A 17037-nucleotide genomic window follows, 5' to 3' on the forward strand; every position below is an offset into this window, starting at 1 on the left:
GGCCTCATAGAAAATGATGAAAGCTTTCTGTGTTTGTGATGTCACCGGATGGAATCCGGAATACTGGAAACAGAGCACTTCATGGATTAGACAATTGGCAAAGTACAAAACCAGCACCTGGGGCTGTGGCTTATACACATGGTAATAGCGGGTTCTGTTATTTACTTTCAGGTTGTGAAAGTGTGACCAGTAAGAAAATCTTTAATGTGGAGGAAAACCTGCCACCATTATGCCACCAATTTCCAAACACGGAAGGTATGCACAAACTATATACATTTACTTAATCTGTAAATTTGGCATAGTGTTATACATTATAGCCCACATTTACTCAGCTGTTTATGCCAGTTTGTTGTGAACAAATGGTTATGTGCAACAAATTTGCCGTAAAATGTGACATTTATTATAAATAAAAATGGCGCAAATTTATTCCTTGTTATTTCATCGCACGGAGGAGATTTGGACAGGTAGCTGAAAACAATGGGACGGGACATCGTGGGAAACACTTGGATTGGACAATGTCTGCATAACCCTATATGTTACTGTAAAAGGGCTATATACATATAACTATAATTATACTATATATATATATATATATATATATATATATATGCTCACTTACTACACACTCACTCACGTGTGTACAAGGGCTGGTATAATAGCTGGGTTTCACCTACTTGGTCGCCCACTATTACTACCCCCTTTATAATCAGGGTCACTAGGGTTATGCCTAGTTCCCCTACCTTTTCCTTATACTAACGTCGATCTAATTGCTTTAGCGGCTACTCAAGGGAATAGGACCGTACAATAAATACAATTGTATAGTAAATAAAGGGTAATATTTATTACTAACAATAATCTCACTTGCATATAAAATACACCAAACTAAACACAGAACACAGTAACTGATCACAGTATAGTATCAGTATACCCGAATACACATAACACGTTAATATATACTGAGTATACTCACACTATACGTAGTACAGTATAAACACGGTATCCTATGTTATGCCTCCACCCACATACCTAAACATACATATGAATACAGTTACGTTAAAATACAATACAATACACGCTCACTATTTCTGCTCGCTCCCTCCTAACATAACTTTCCCTATACTCTAAGGGGTTTATAGTAGGGTTACCAGGGGCAGCAGGAGGATCAAGGGGACAGCAAGGGTTAACTCAGGGACAGTATCAAGGGGTTAACTCAGGGAAACAAGGGTTAACTTAGGGAAACAAGGGTTTACAATATCAAAGGGTTAACTTAGGGAAACAAGGGTTTACAATAACAAGGGGTTAACTCAGGGAGCAGGTAAGTGGTGGGAAAGGTGTAAAGCTTAGGGTGTATAGGGGAGAAGATACTTAGCATGGGATCCAAGTTGATGAGTTGGTGTGTCTTCAGGGAGGCAGGAGAAGACCAGGAGGGAAGTGGAGTCCTTTGGTGGAGTTGGGGAGCAGGCACAAGAGAGTGAGCTTTGGGAAAGTTTGTCCTTTTAAACCTCCCCGTGCACTCCTGTGTGACCTCACAGGCTCATGCACGTGAAAGGGATGGGCCTGGGCCACATGGAATACCATTATCTAATAGGGGGATGGGTATACACCTTTCTGGAGGGACAAATCTATATATTTCTACACTCACATGTATATAGATAGAAATATATAAAACACTTCCCTTTACAGTTACTATGGCATAGAGTATGCATAGCTATTAATCCCTTCCCGACATTTGACGTATCCATACGTCATAGTTGGGTAGGGGAAGTATGGAACGGGCTCACGGAGTGAACCCGCTCCATACGATGCGAGTGTCGGCTGTATGTTACAGCCGACACTTCAGAGTAACGAACGGGATTGCGCTTGAGCGCCATCCCGCTCATTTAAGTCGTTAAATGCCGCAGTCAATGGCGACCGCGGCATTTAAATCTTTAGAAAGAGGGGGGTGACCCCCTCTAATAGCTCATCTCGCCCCCCGCAATGCAATCGCGGGGTGGGTGATGGTTGCTATGGCTGCCTGGGGGCCCAATGAAGGCCCCCAGGTCCGCCATCTTTGTGCTCCTATTAAGCCCTGCCTCTGACAGGACTCAAAAGAAGCCTATCAGAATAGCGATATACTGCAATACATTAGTATTGCAGTATATAGTGCAAGCGATCTAACGATCGCTGGTTGAAGTCCCCTAGGGGGACTAATTAAAAAAGTAAAAATTAGCAAAATAAAGTTATTTTTCTATGTAAAAAAATATATATATATTAAAAGTAAAAAAGAAAACCTTTTTGCCATTTTCCCCCTAGAGCATAGTAAAAAAATAAATAAATAAACATAATTGGTATCGCCGCATCCATAAACGTCTGAACTATTACAATATATCATCATTTAACCCGCACGGTGTACACTGTAAAAAAAAAATGTAAACGCCAGACTCGCTATTTTTTGATCACATAAAAAATGAAATAAAAAGTGATCAAAATGTTGCATGTACTCCAAAATGGTATCAATAAAAACTACAGCTTAACCCGCAAAAAATAAACCCTTAATCGACGGAAAAATATAAAAGTTATAGCTCTCAGAATTTGGCGACACAAAATAAATTTTAGTTTTTACACTTAGGGTTTTACTTGTAAAAGTGGTAAAATATATATATATATATATATATATATATATATATATATACTACCGTTCAAAAGTTTGGGGTCATCCAGACAATTTTGTGTTTTCCATGAAAACTCACACTTATATTTATCAAATGAGTTGCAAAATGACTAGAAAATATAGTCAAGACATTGACAAGGTTAGAAATAATGATTTTTATTTGAAATAATAATTTTCTCCTTGAAACGTTGCTGTTTTCAAAGAATGCTCCATTTGCAGCAATTACAGCATTGCAGACCTTTGGCATTCTAGCTGTTAATTTGCTGAGGTAATCGGGAGAAATTACACCCCATGCTTCCAGAAGGCCCTCCCACAAGTTGGATTGGCTTGATGGGCACTTCTTGCGTACCATACGGTCAAGCTGCTCCCACAACAGCTCTATGGGGTTGAGATCTGGTGACTGCGCTGGCCACTCCATTACAGATAGAATACCAGCTGCCTGCTTCTTCCCTAAATAGTTCTTGCATAATTTGGAGGTGTGCTTTGGGTCATTGTCCTGTTGTAGGATAAAATTGGCTCCAATCAAGCGCTGTCCACAGGGTATGGCATGGCGTTGCAAAATGGAGTGATAGCCTTCCTTATTCAAAATCCCTTTTACCTTGTACAAATCTCCCACTTTACCAGCAGCAAAGCAACCCCAGACCATCACATTACCTCCACCATGCTTGACAGATGGCGTCAGGCACTCTTCCAACATCTTTTCAGTTGTTCTGCGTCTCACAAATGTTCTTCTGTGTGATCCAAACACCTCAAACTTCGATTCGTCTGTCCATAACACTTTTTTCCAATCTTCCTCTGTCCAATGTCTGTGTGCTTTTGCCCATATTAATCTTTTCCTTTTATTAGCCAGTCTCAGATATGGCTTTTTCTTTGCCACTCTGCCCTGAAGGCCAGCATCCCGGAGTCGCCTCTTCACTGTAGACGTTGACACTGGCGTTTTGCGGGTACTATTTAATGAAGCTACCAGTTGAGGACCTGTCAGGCATCTATTTCTCAAACTAGAGACTCTAATGTACTTGTCTTGTTGCTCAGTTGTGCAGCGGGGCCTCCCAATTCTCTTTCTACTTTGGTTAGAGCTTGTGTGTGCTGTCCTCTGAAGGGAGTAGTACACACCGTTGTAGGAAATCTTCAGTTTCTTGGCAATTTCTCGCATGGAATAGCCTTCATTTCTAAGAACAAGAATAGACTGTCGAGTTTCACATGAAAGCTCTCTTTTTCTAGCCATTTTGAGAGTTTAATCGAACCCACAAATGTAATGCTCCAGATTCTCAACTAGCTCAAAGGAAGGTCAGTTTTATAGCTCCTCTAAACAGCAAAACTGTTTACAGCGGTGCTAACATAATTGCACAAGGGTTTTCAAGTGTTTTCTAATCATCCATTAGCCTTCTAACACAGTTAGCAACCACAATGTACCATTAGAACACTGGAGTGATGGTTGCTGGAAATGGGCCTCTATACACCTATGTAGATATTGCATTAAAAACCAGACGTTTGCAGCTAGAATAGTCATTTAGCACATTAACAATTTATAGAGTGTATTTCTGATTAATTTAAGGTTATGCTCATTGAAAAAAACTGTGCTTTTCATTCAAATATAAGGAAATTTCTAAGTGACCCTAAACTTTTGAACGGTAGTGTATGTATACATATATATATATTTGGTATCGCCGCAATCGTATTGACCCACAGAATAAAGTTAACATGTTGTTTTAGTTGCGCAGTGAATTCCGTAAAAACCAAGCGCAAAAAACAATGTTTTTTTCATTTTCTACCCCACAAATAATTTTTTTCACATTTCCTAGTACATTATATGGTGCTACGAAAAACTACAACTCATCCCGCAAAAATCAAGCCCTCATAGGACTATATAGACGGAAAAATAAACAAGTTATGGCTTTTGGAAGGTGGGGATGAGAAAATGAAAATCTGAAAAATGGCTACAGCGGGAAGGGGTTAATGATGTATATTTAGTTAGTTGCATGTACAGCTCTGATCCTGGGTTCTCAGACTGATCGCCTTTTCTTGGGGTCAACTAGGAATTTTTTCCCTAGTGCACAAATTGGGTAAACGTGTGCAGGGTTTATGCCTTCTTCTGGATCAATAGCTTAGAGTAGGAATTGTATGTAAATAAATTGTGTTTAAAAATGAAAACTCTGTCTCCTCGTCATTTCTCAATATTATATAGCAGTCAGGTATTAGTACATATTATGCGAGGTTACTATGGTTACTTTGCTTATGATTAACCAATATGGCTGTATCCATAACGCATTGTGTAATATACACATACAGAAAATATATACATCATATGAGCCGTATAAATGCAACCACTTTAAAGAAACTTTCAAGGTAGAAAATACATTAAAAAAATAAAAACAACTCACTTGGTCCTATTTCATCTGAGAAATTCTTCTGTGTTAGGGTATGTTGACACTGGCTATTTTCAGCCGTTTTTAAGGCCGTAAACGCCCCAAAAAATGGCTAGAAATGCGGGACTGAATGCCTCCAAACACCTGCCTATTGATTTCAATGGGAAAAACGGCGTTCTGCTCCCACGGGGTATAAAAAAAACACCTCGTAAAAAGAAGTGCATGTCATTTCTTGAGCCGTTTTTGGAGCCGTTTTTCATTCACCCAATAAAAAAACAGCTCCAAAAACGGGCGTAAAAAATGGCGCAAAAAACGCAAGTTGCTTAAAAAACATCTGAAAATCAAGAGCTGTTTTCCCCTGAAAACAGCTCCATATTTGCAGACGTTTTTTGTTAAGCGTGTGAACATAGCCTAAGTCCTAAAACAACAGTCACTTTCCTCCTTCTACTTCTCATAAGCCTGTGTCAGGCTGTATACGAACACTGGATATAGAAGGAGCTTCCTGACACTAATCTGTCTGCAATAAAACCAAAAATGTTAAGCCCCACCCCTCAACTAAGCCACACCCTCAGCCGCCTGCCAGCGAAAATGGAAGAAATCAGGATAAACTTGAAGAGGTTGTTGGGATTTGCAGAGAACTCCAGCGCTCAGCTGTAATCCAAGGAGAAAACCAGCAGCAAGTTGATTACACTGAAGTGCCACCACAGGGGAAATTAAGAATTACACAGCTTACATAAGCTGTCTGTGTAATGCATGGAGGTGCCAGTCTTCCAAAGTATGTAAAGTTACTTCAATTTATCACCATTTTCACGACCATACATGATCTTAACAGCAATTCTATTTTTGTCTCTATTGAATTTGCTGGTCATTAAAGGGCCAAACCCTATAAGATATCTGCCACAATGGAAATTATGTTTCTTATAGAAAATCTTTCCTACTTTTGCAGATGTCATTAGTGCTTTGTTGCATGTGTATTTTTTCAAAAATCTACCGTTGTATCAGGAGCGAGCGATTACAAATTTAAAGAAAGCCCTAAATCTCTAATAGCTGATAGAACACTATAAATTGGAACTGGCTGTTTAATAACATATTTGATCAATACTTAGGGTTGTCTAGAATTAGAAGAAAGGAAACCAAGTGAATATGGGTGAGCTGCAATACCAGAGACAGCCCATGGACAACAGAGGCGCTGTTTTAGGAAAATAGAAAGCATTTTCTAATCCTGGACAGCCCCTTTAACAATTCACTTTTCCACTTGTTCACACAGTTCAGATTTTGTATCTATTGCTTAAATCAAAACCATCAACGGAACCTAAACTGAAAAAATATATACAGGAAGGCCCTATAGGTCTCTCCTAGATCCAATTCTGGCTTTGTTTGTTTAAATAAAAATGCATGCAAAATCTGCACTGTGTGAACAAGGCCTTAATGGGGTTGTACGAGATTAAAATTCAAGTTGTAATACCAAACAAAACCTATGGACAGGAATAGTGCTATTATTGGAAAGCAGCCGTATTTTTTAATTTAATGGTTTCATTGTGCTCCATGTTTAATAACTGCATGGCCAAAAAATACATTGCAAAACAGTGGTGATTTGCGGTGAATTGCATGCTGTTTTCACATCAATTAAGAAGCACATGAAAATCACTACAAAACTGCAGTAACATAGCTGGAATCCCAAGCCTAAGGCCAGGATCACACAAACGGTTTTGATGGAGCTTTTACGCCATTTCTTTTTTAGCCAAAAACAGAATGTGACACGAAGGAAAAGAGTTGCATTAGTCTGTCTGTATTTCCTCCTTTTGGATCTACTTCTGACTTTGGCTCCAAAAGTTGAGCCAAAACCATCCACAAAAGCTGCATCTAAACTGTGTGTGTGATCCATTTAAACATTGCAGTTGAGGTGCGATTATAACCACAATAAAAAAACACATCCGAGAAACGCATGTGTTTGTACTACTGCCTTTTTAGATGCGGTTTTGTTTTTTAACCGTAACTGCATCAAAAATCGCACCAAATTGCTTTGGGGTTTTTTAAACAAATTCATCACTGTAGGATGGTCCACATAGGCAATGTTTTGGCGCTCCTCGAGTTCAGTGTCATTGGAGAGAGTACATCGAGAGCAGGGAAGTAGTGCACGGGACTAACATTGTGGCAGAGAAGTGGAGGAGGTCTATGGAAAGGATTGGGCCCTGCCCAAAGCACATATAGGAAAAGAAACACATTAGGCCAGTACATGTCATACATCACAAAACTGGATAGAATCACATTATTTATTCAGAAACTGTACTGTAGCAGGATAGAAACTCTCCCATAGCCTGTTGGTTCCTGTTCTAATAACACGATATCGCCTTCCAGATGGTAGCAATTCAAACACGCTATTAGGCCTAATTCACACGAGCGTGTTTGGTCCGTGATATACGGTCCGTGTGTCGGCCGCATTTCCCGGACCAAACACAATGCAGGGAGCCGGGCTCCTAGCATCATAGTTATCTATGACGCTATGTGTCACTGCTTCGATGCGTGAAAATTGTCCCATGCTGTAATCATGTTTTCAGTATGGGACAGTAGTTCCGCGAAGAGGCAGTGAACCCTAGCGTCATAGATAACTATGATGCTAGGAGCCCGGCTCCCTGCAGTGCGTTCGGTCCGGGAAATGCAGCCGACACACGGACCGTATATCACGGACCGAACACGCTCATGTGTGAGGCTCCTTATCCCTCCTGCCTTTTTTGGTCTTTTCAGCACCCCCTCAAACTCTAGCTGGTTTCCCAGCCCATATGAATTTATGTTTTAGCGTTGATAGAGATTGAAAGAAAATACAGGGCATCTTAACCGGGATTACGTGAAGCAGGTTTAGTACTCTGGGAAGCATATTTATTTTAATACCTGCACATCTGCTGAACCAAGTAATATTGCTTTTCTCCCATCTCTGAAAATCCTTCTTTATTGTCCTGACTCTGAGGATCTTTGGAAAATTATATGAGAACAAGGTTGCGGCGCATGCAGTCAGGCCAATGCACAAATATTTCAGGGCTTTATCTGCCCATCTAAAGAGATAGCTGGATTACAGCTGCATCTTTTAATCTCCACTCAAGGAAACATTCAATGCTTTGGATTTGGCCACATTTATCTTAAATGCTGTCAGAACCAAATATCTCTTATATTCTTGCAAAAATGTGGAAGTGATATATTTGGTTTTGTAAAAAAAACAGTAGATCATCTGCATACGCTGCAACCTTCTGCTCCCACTCCTGTATTTGAACCCCCGAGATATCTTAATTTCCACGTATCTTCAACAGAAATGGTTCAAGGGTCAAGATAAAGATTGTCGTGGACAACAGACATTCCTGCCTCGTCCCTCTCCCGATCTCAAAGGAGGAGGACAAAGTCCCATTAACCTTTACCTGAGCTGTTGGGCGGGAGTAGAGGGACAAGACCCATGAGAGCATATTGGGGCAGAGCCTCAAATGGCGTAAAATCGCCTCAATAAATGGCCACTTCACTCTGTCAAATGCCTTCTCCGCATCTGTTGACAGCATCATCATTGGTATCTTCTGTAACCTCGCACAATTAATGATATTTATAGATCTCACAGGGTTGTCCCTGGCCTCCGGCCCAGGCATAAGACCAACTTGTTCTCTGTGTATTATTTCCTGCAGATAAGGCACCAGGCAGGCTGCCATAATTCTTGAAAAAAGTGTAGTGTCCACATTAAATAATGATATTGGAAAATAGCTAGCACATTGTTCAAGATCTTTCCCATCTTTATCAATCACCGCCATATGTGCTCTGAGAGAGTCAGTCGGTTTCTGATGTCCTTCTATGATAGCATTTATATCTACACCAAAATGTGGCATCAAATCCTTCTCAAATGTACTGTAGTATCTCAAACAGAAACCGTCTGGGCCTGGTGCCTTATTCTTACTAGTCTCCTTTTTGGCTGTTTGATCTCTCCCACAGAGATCTTCTTTTCCAGTTCTTCTATTATCTTACCCATTATAGACAGCATCCCTGCCTCACCAATATATGCCCGTGCACTTTCTACCTACTGGATATATCTTAACCCTCTCTCTTCTCTGCTTCCCCATACAATGCCACGTAGAAATTTTTTCACAGTTTTTTCTGTTATTATCTCCTTCCCCCTCTATCTTTCTGATCCCGGGTAAAAATGTCCTGGCTTAGGAGGGCGGAGCGTAGCCGTGCAGCATGATGGTAGCTTGAGACTAGAGCTCTGTCACTGATACTAGCTAAAACCCTAGCTATAACAGCCCACAAGCTTCAAAAATTGTCAAATCGGCTAAGGACAGACTTAAGGAGCAGTCTAGCTCCCCAAAAGCGGGGAAGGCACAAGCGCACATGGAGAAATTTCTCCATAAAAGACACGATGCTTCACCAGCCCGAAAACTTAAGACGGCGCCCAACCATGCAGCTGCACAACTGCTGGAAGATGACTCAGAAGTGGAGAGCGGAGGTGAGCACTCTGAGACGGGGGACAACTATGACCCAGCACCTGTATCACGGGGGTTTATAAAATGTATCTTGTATAAGGCCCTTACTCCTATCACCAAGGAACTCACTGATATCAAATCTGATCTGCGCCAGATAGGCACAAGGGTGGAGACGCTGGAATCTGCACAGACAGACATGAGAGCTTATCACGAAACAGTGAGAGGCTCTCTGCGCTCCCAACAGGATCAACTAAATGAAATGTTCCTGCGAACAGAGGACCAGGAAAACAGGAGTAGGAGGAAGAACATTAGAATATGGGGTGTACCGGAATCACATGCACATGAAACTTTGCTGAAACTAGCTCATGACATCTTCTCATCTGTACTACCTCCCCCTTGTAGATAGTGCGATACAGCCACCTGTAGATAGTGCCATACAGCCCTCTACAGATGGCACCCACCCCATTGTAGATAGCGCCCCCAAACAAATAAAAGAAAAATGATTATACTCACCTAGGCCCCGTTCCCGCGATGAACGGAACTGCACCAAGCATCAACCATGACGGGATCCTTGCGTAGGCCATCGTGATCCAGTGACGTTTTCACACTCGTCGTCCGAACGTGGCCTGCTGCCTAGTAAATGGCAGAGCAGGGAGAAACTTCCCTGCTCTGCCATAGTATTCAATAGTATTTGCGTCCTAGGGATGCAGAAACTATTGAATGTGGCGTCGCTAACCCTGTAGCCGCCATAGCGGCTGCTAGTGGCACCATCGGGCATGAGGAGTTCCGTGCCAGCGGGTGGCACGGGCCCCCTCATGCTGCGGGCACCGTAGCAGTTGCTATGGCTGCTACAGCAGTAGTTACGCCACTGCTACCCACACATTATATTAAACTCATTATACCGATTACATGTAGACTTATATGCGCACATTCAATATCCTGAGCATGCTCCGCCCATTTAGTTAGGCTGTGCACTGTGAGAAGGGTGTAGGACAGTGTGGCGTGCACAGTAAGCCGCAACAAATCTCCTGACTAATGCATAGATAGGGTGCCAGAACCAAGCTCTGTACATAAATAATAACACCAAAACGAAACTTAGGACATTTGTACAGCACCAGAACCAAGCTCAGTACATAAATACAACACCAGAACAAAACACAGTACATAAATACAACACCAGATCAAAGCTCAGTACATAAATATCATACCAGAACCAAGCTCAGTACATATATACAGCAACAGAACAGAGTTTAGTACATACAAACTATGTATATACTAAATGGATGCCAACCGGCAGAAAACCCTATTTCCCAACTACCATGACAAGGATTGATATCTTTATTAGGCTATGAAAGCAAATAACGAACCACATAAATGATTAAAATAGACCATGCGTGTTGCTGGGTAGGTAACATTATGAAGCACTGCTTCTTTAGTATGTGTTGCAGAGCACTAGTAGGTACGTATGGGAAGCGCCAGCGGCTGCAGACCGCTACGCTATATCGCAATGTATAAAGAGATAAATCCAGCAACAGAGCACATTTTAAAATTCAAAGAAGCCACCCTGACGTGTTTCGCTACGTATGTAGCGTCCTCAGGGGTACTAGGGCTAATGGCGCCGCGCTGCGGATTTCCTGGTATTAAGTAGACCGGACATGCACATCAGATGGATGTCCAGCCAATGAGGGCGGTGCAGACATCCGCGCCCCTCACTGTGTAATGGACACACGGGTAGACCAATGAAGGTGCCACTACAATTGCCAATGGGATGGCGTCTCGTGCGCATGTGCAGAGAGGATACCTAGTCGACAGCTGATTGCAGAAATGCCGAACTCCAAGTGGATGCCCGCACAGGCGCACGGACATATGAAAGCGTTCCCAGCGCATGCGCAGATATGAGGCATCACAAAGGACTGCATAATATATGATTACTGCGCTGATATATGGACTTAGTACCTACATCTATGGCACCTATCATGGCTGTCCATATCAGACGAAAAAATAAATTTTATACTTTCAAATTAATAATAAGGCTTGAAAATGCCTCCATTGAGGAAGTGAAACATTGCATTTGTTGGGTGAATATACTTCACTTTTTTTTCGTGAGTGCTGCTTCCATGCTCTTGTCTTTTTGTTTTATATATATATATATATATATATCTACACTACCGCTAACAAAAAAATAAACCGCTATTGCTACATATATTATATATATATATATATATATATATATATATATATATATATATATATATGTGGATATATATATATAAATATATATTCCCTACCTGCCTATTCTAATATAATAAAAGATAGAAAGGTAGATAGATAGAAAAAAAGATAGATGGATAGATTGTATAAATAGATAGAAATCTACAGTATCTATACAGAGAATGTTTTATAGTGTAACACTGTATTTTTTTTCACAGTATTCTTCTGGCAGCAATTCTCTCAAGTATCTTCTTCTCCTCACACTGAAACAATGTGTGAGGAGAAGAAAAAAGGCAGGAGATTTGCTGCCAGAAATTCCAAAATAAAAACAAATGTGATCACTGTGTGTTTTCACAGCGATCACATATTCAGGGACCATTAGATTGGTCCCTGATACTCTGCCCAGTGCCCAGATCTGTTGGTAACAGCGTGGGCACGCGATCGCGTGTGCACAGTCTCTGAAGTGCCGCCGTAATTAGTCTATATGGCGGACTTCAGAGACCCTGACCGCACAGCCAGCGGTCGGGAACCTGTTAATAAAGATATCAATCCTTGTCATGGTAGTTGGGAAATAGGGTTTTCTGTCAGTTGGCATCCATTTAGTATATATGTTGTTATAGTGCCCGCCAACTGCCAGGGTCTTTTCTCTATTATTGTAGTACATACAAACAGATCCAGAACCAGACTCAGTACATATATACAGCATCAGAACCAATCTTAGTACATAAATACAACACCAGAACCAAGCTCAGTACATATATACAATAACAGAATCAAGTTCAGTACATATATACAACACAAGCACAAATACAGCTCAATAGAGAGATAATTTGCAAATTCCGTTTAACCCCTGCCATATAAGTTTGTACGACATAAAACTACAGCTCCCAGTGTGGCCTGAACAATGATAAGGGTATGCTGGGAGTTGCTATTTCACAAAAGAAAACGATACACCCATCATCTCGCTGCAGATCCTACAGTGACTACAGTAATGATCAGTCACAGGGAGAATAAATATTTACATTTAGTGACTCACAGGTGATATCTTCTCTTTGAGTAGTTATTTTTCTCTTCTCTTTCCCATCGGGTCCAGATTTCCATGACGATGCCTCCTGGCCATGACCCATTTCTGCAGAATTTGCCGCTCAGGTGTCTTTGGCTGCTCACTTTTCCAACATTTCCACACCTATAAACGAAGATAAAATTCTTATGGTGCCACGCTCTATACCCCTGAATATAATAGAATAGTATCATACACTGTGCCCCTGAATATAATAGTGCTACACACTGTGCCCCTGAATATAATAGTACCTTACACTGTTCATATGAATAAAATTGTTTCAAACACTGTAAAGTAAAGCAGCACATACACACATAGTGCCCCCTGTAGATAGTGCCACTCACAATTTTCCCTGTAGGTAGTGGCCCACATAGAGCCCCCTGTAGAAAGTGATGCTCATAGAGCCCTCTGTAGATACTGCTCCCCATAGAGGCTCCTGTAGATAGTGGTCCCCAGAGAGCCTACTGTAGATAGTGCCTCCTAGTGTCCCTGTTTGGGAAACGTCTGTTCTTCTAAGATCGCTTTGACTACTGTTCCAGCTTCTGGGCAGTTCTGGTTTTTCATTGAGACTTTCTCTCTTCTCTGTCTTTCTTCCTAATAGAGGTAAAGGTGGAGTATTTATACCTGGCTTCCTCCACTTGTTCTTTGCTTGTGATTTACTTGTCTTCAGGTGTTTTGCTCAAGCTTCTGACAATACCCTATACCTCTGAATTCTGGACTTCTTGGAAACTGACCTCGGCTTGTCTCTGGATAACCCCTTGCTTACTGGTTTGGAATATCTGCTCCCTTATGGTTTTGACCTCTGCTATACCTAACATCCACTTGCTTTCTGATTTGGACTTACTGTTTACCCTCTGGCTGTCTGGTTATCCTGTTCAGGTTTGCCTGCATTGTACCTCTTATCCAATACTGAACTCTGCTAAAACCACCTGGGTTCTATGCAGCAAAAACCATCCTGCCTTGCCGTTGGCTCTGGCGAAAACCATAGAGTAGCCTTAGACTCTGTTGATCAGAGTTGTGACGGATTTGAGTTTGCGGATTCATATGCAGGCTTTGGGGAATCACTCACATAGCAATTCCATAACAGTCCCATGTAGATAGTTCCCCCATAGAGTCCCCTGTAGATAGTGACCCCTGTAGATACTGGCCACTGTAGTCTACAGACTATAAATAGCGCCCCCTGTAGATAGTGCCCCCTGTAGTCTACATGTTGTAAAAAGTGCCCCCTGTAAAGTCTGCTGTAAATAGTGCTCCCTGTAGAGTACCCTGTAGATAGTGCCCACTATAGATAGTTCCCACTGTAGTGTCCCCTGTAGATTGTGCCCCCTGGAGATAGTGCCCCCTGTAGATAGGGCACGCTATAGAGTTCCCTGTAGATAGTGGCCCCTGTAGCATCCCCTGTAGATAGCGCCCCTGTAGATAGGGCCTCCTATAGAGTTCCCTGTAGATAGTGCCCCCTGTAGAGTCCCTGTAGATAGATTCCCCCATAGATGTCCCTTTAGATGGGGCCCCCATAGAGTCCCCCATAGAAAGTGGCCCCCATAAAGTCCCCTTTAGATAGAGCTTGCTGTAGAGTCCCATGTTGATAGGGCCACCTGTAGCATCCCCTGTAGATAGGGCCCATGTAGATTTAGTCTATATGGCGGACTTCAGAGACCCTGACCGCACAGCCAGCGGTCGGGAACCTGTTAATAAAGATATCAATCCTTGTCATGGTAGTTGGGAAATAGGGTTTTCTGTCAGTTGGCATCCATTTAGTATATATGTTGTTATAGTGCCCGCCAACTGCCAGGGTCTTTTCTCTATTATTGTAGTACATACAAACAGATCCAGAACCAGACTCAGTACATATATACAGCATCAGAACCAATCTTAGTACATAAATACAACACCAGAACCAAGCTCAGTACATATATACAATAACAGAATCAAGTTCAGTACATATATACAACACAAGCACAAATACAGCTCAATAGAGAGATAATTTGCAAATTCCGTTTAACCCCTGCCATATAAGTTTGTACGACATAAAACTACAGCTCCCAGTGTGGCCTGAACAATGATAAGGGTATGCTGGGAGTTGCTATTTCACAAAAGAAAACGATACACCCATCATCTCGCTGCAGATCCTACAGTGACTACAGTAATGATCAGTCACAGGCAGAATAAATATTTACATTTAGTGACTCACAGGTGATATCTTCTCTTTGAGTAGTTATTTTTCTCTTCTCTTTCCCATCGGGTCCAGATTTCCATGACGATGCCTCCTGGCCATGACCCATTTCTGCAGAATTTGCCGCTCAGGTGTCTTTGGCTGCTCACTTTTCCAACATTTCCACACCTATAAACGAAGATAAAATTCTTATGGTGCCACGCTCTATACCCCTGAATATAATAGAATAGTATCATACACTGTGCCCCTGAATATAATAGTGCTACACACTGTGCCCCTGAATATAATAGTACCTTACACTGTTCATATGAATAAAATTGTTTCAAACACTGTAAAGTAAAGCAGCACATACACACATAGTGCCCCCTGTAGATAGTGCCACTCACAATTTTCCCTGTAGGTAGTGGCCCACATAGAGCCCCCTGTAGAAAGTGATGCTCATAGAGCCCTCTGTAGATACTGCTCCCCATAGAGGCTCCTGTAGATAGTGGTCCCCAGAGAGCCTACTGTAGATAGTGCCTCCTAGTGTCCCTGTTTGGGAAACGTCTGTTCTTCTAAGATCGCTTTGACTACTGTTCCAGCTTCTGGGCAGTTCTGGTTTTTCATTGAGACTTTCTCTCTTCTCTGTCTTTCTTCCTAATAGAGGTAAAGGTGGAGTATTTATACCTGGCTTCCTCCACTTGTTCTTTGCTTGTGATTTACTTGTCTTCAGGTGTTTTGCTCAAGCTTCTGACAATACCCTATACCTCTGAATTCTGGACTTCTTGGAAACTGACCTCGGCTTGTCTCTGGATAACCCCTTGCTTACTGGTTTGGAATATCTGCTCCCTTATGGTTTTGACCTCTGCTATACCTAACATCCACTTGCTTTCTGATTTGGACTTACTGTTTACCCTCTGGCTGTCTGGTTATCCTGTTCAGGTTTGCCTGCATTGTACCTCTTATCCAATACTGAACTCTGCTAAAACCACCTGGGTTCTATGCAGCAAAAACCATCCTGCCTTGCGGTTGGCTCTGGCGAAAACCATAGAGTAGCCTTAGACTCTGTTGATCAGAGTTGTGACGGATTTGAGTTTGCGGATTCATATGCAGGCTTTGGGGAATCACTCACATAGCAATTCCATAACAGTCCCATGTAGATAGTTCCCCCATAGAGTCCCCTGTAGATAGTGACCCCTGTAGATACTGGCCACTGTAGTCTACAGACTATAAATAGCGCCCCCTGTAGATAGTGCCCCCTGTAGTCTACATGTTGTAAAAAGTGCCCCCTGTAAAGTCTGCTGTAAATAGTGCTCCCTGTAGAGTACCCTGTAGATAGTGCCCACTATAGATAGTTCCCACTGTAGTGTCCCCTGTAGATTGTGCCCCCTGGAGATAGTGCCCCCTGTAGATAGGGCACGCTATAGAGTTCCCTGTAGATAGTGGCCCCTGTAGCATCCCCTGTAGATAGCGCCCCTGTAGATAGGGCCTCCTATAGAGTTCCCTGTAGATAGTGCCCCCCTGTAGAGTCCCTGTAGATAGATTCCCCCATAGATGTCCCTTTAGATGGGGCCCCCATAGAGTCCCCCATAGAAAGTGGCCCCCATAAAGTCCCCTTTAGATAGAGCTTGCTGTAGAGTCCCATGTTGATAGGGCCACCTGTAGCATCCCCTGTAGATAGTGCCCCATGTAGAGTCCCCTGTAAAGTCCCCTGTAGAGTCCCCTATAGATAGTGCCCCCAATATTGCCCACTGTAAAAGAAAAAAGTGTCCCCAGCAACGCCAGGCCTCATCTAGTGGAACGACGCAGCTGTGCGATGACATCATCGCTCCGACTGCATCATCGCTAAAGCGCTGAATGGCGCAAATCAATTGTATTCGCAAAATCAATTGTATACGCATTCTAAGGACGCGGATACAATTGAGTGCAGGTTTGCGATTCCAGGTTCCAGCATCACCCCGGTTCTCCGAACCGGCTGTAATATTAACAACTGGTTCGGGAGAACAGGGGCAAACCGGCCGGAACCCACCCCTAGTTATACTTGACTCTAACCTGTCCTTCTTCCTCACATTCAATTCATGCCAAATCCTGCTGCTTTCACCTAAAAACATCTCTAATATCTATCCCTACCTCACCACTGCTAAAAC

The 17037-nt window shown here is 42.3% G+C and overlaps 1 long non-coding RNA gene across 1 annotated transcript in view; it reads left to right on the top strand.

Moving 5' to 3' along the window:
* The first annotated feature begins 108 nt into the window (after positions 1-108).
* Positions 109-17037, top strand: part of LOC142747945 (uncharacterized) — a 46987-nt gene continuing 30058 nt past the window's right edge. Inside the window, exon 1 of the long non-coding RNA XR_012882097.1 lies at positions 109-255. This is a non-coding gene — a long non-coding RNA (uncharacterized LOC142747945). The remainder of the gene's footprint in view (positions 256-17037) is intronic.

Source organism: Rhinoderma darwinii, chromosome 3, assembly GCF_050947455.1.
Source record: "Rhinoderma darwinii isolate aRhiDar2 chromosome 3, aRhiDar2.hap1, whole genome shotgun sequence".
Taxonomy (NCBI): Eukaryota; Metazoa; Chordata; class Amphibia; order Anura; family Rhinodermatidae; genus Rhinoderma; species Rhinoderma darwinii.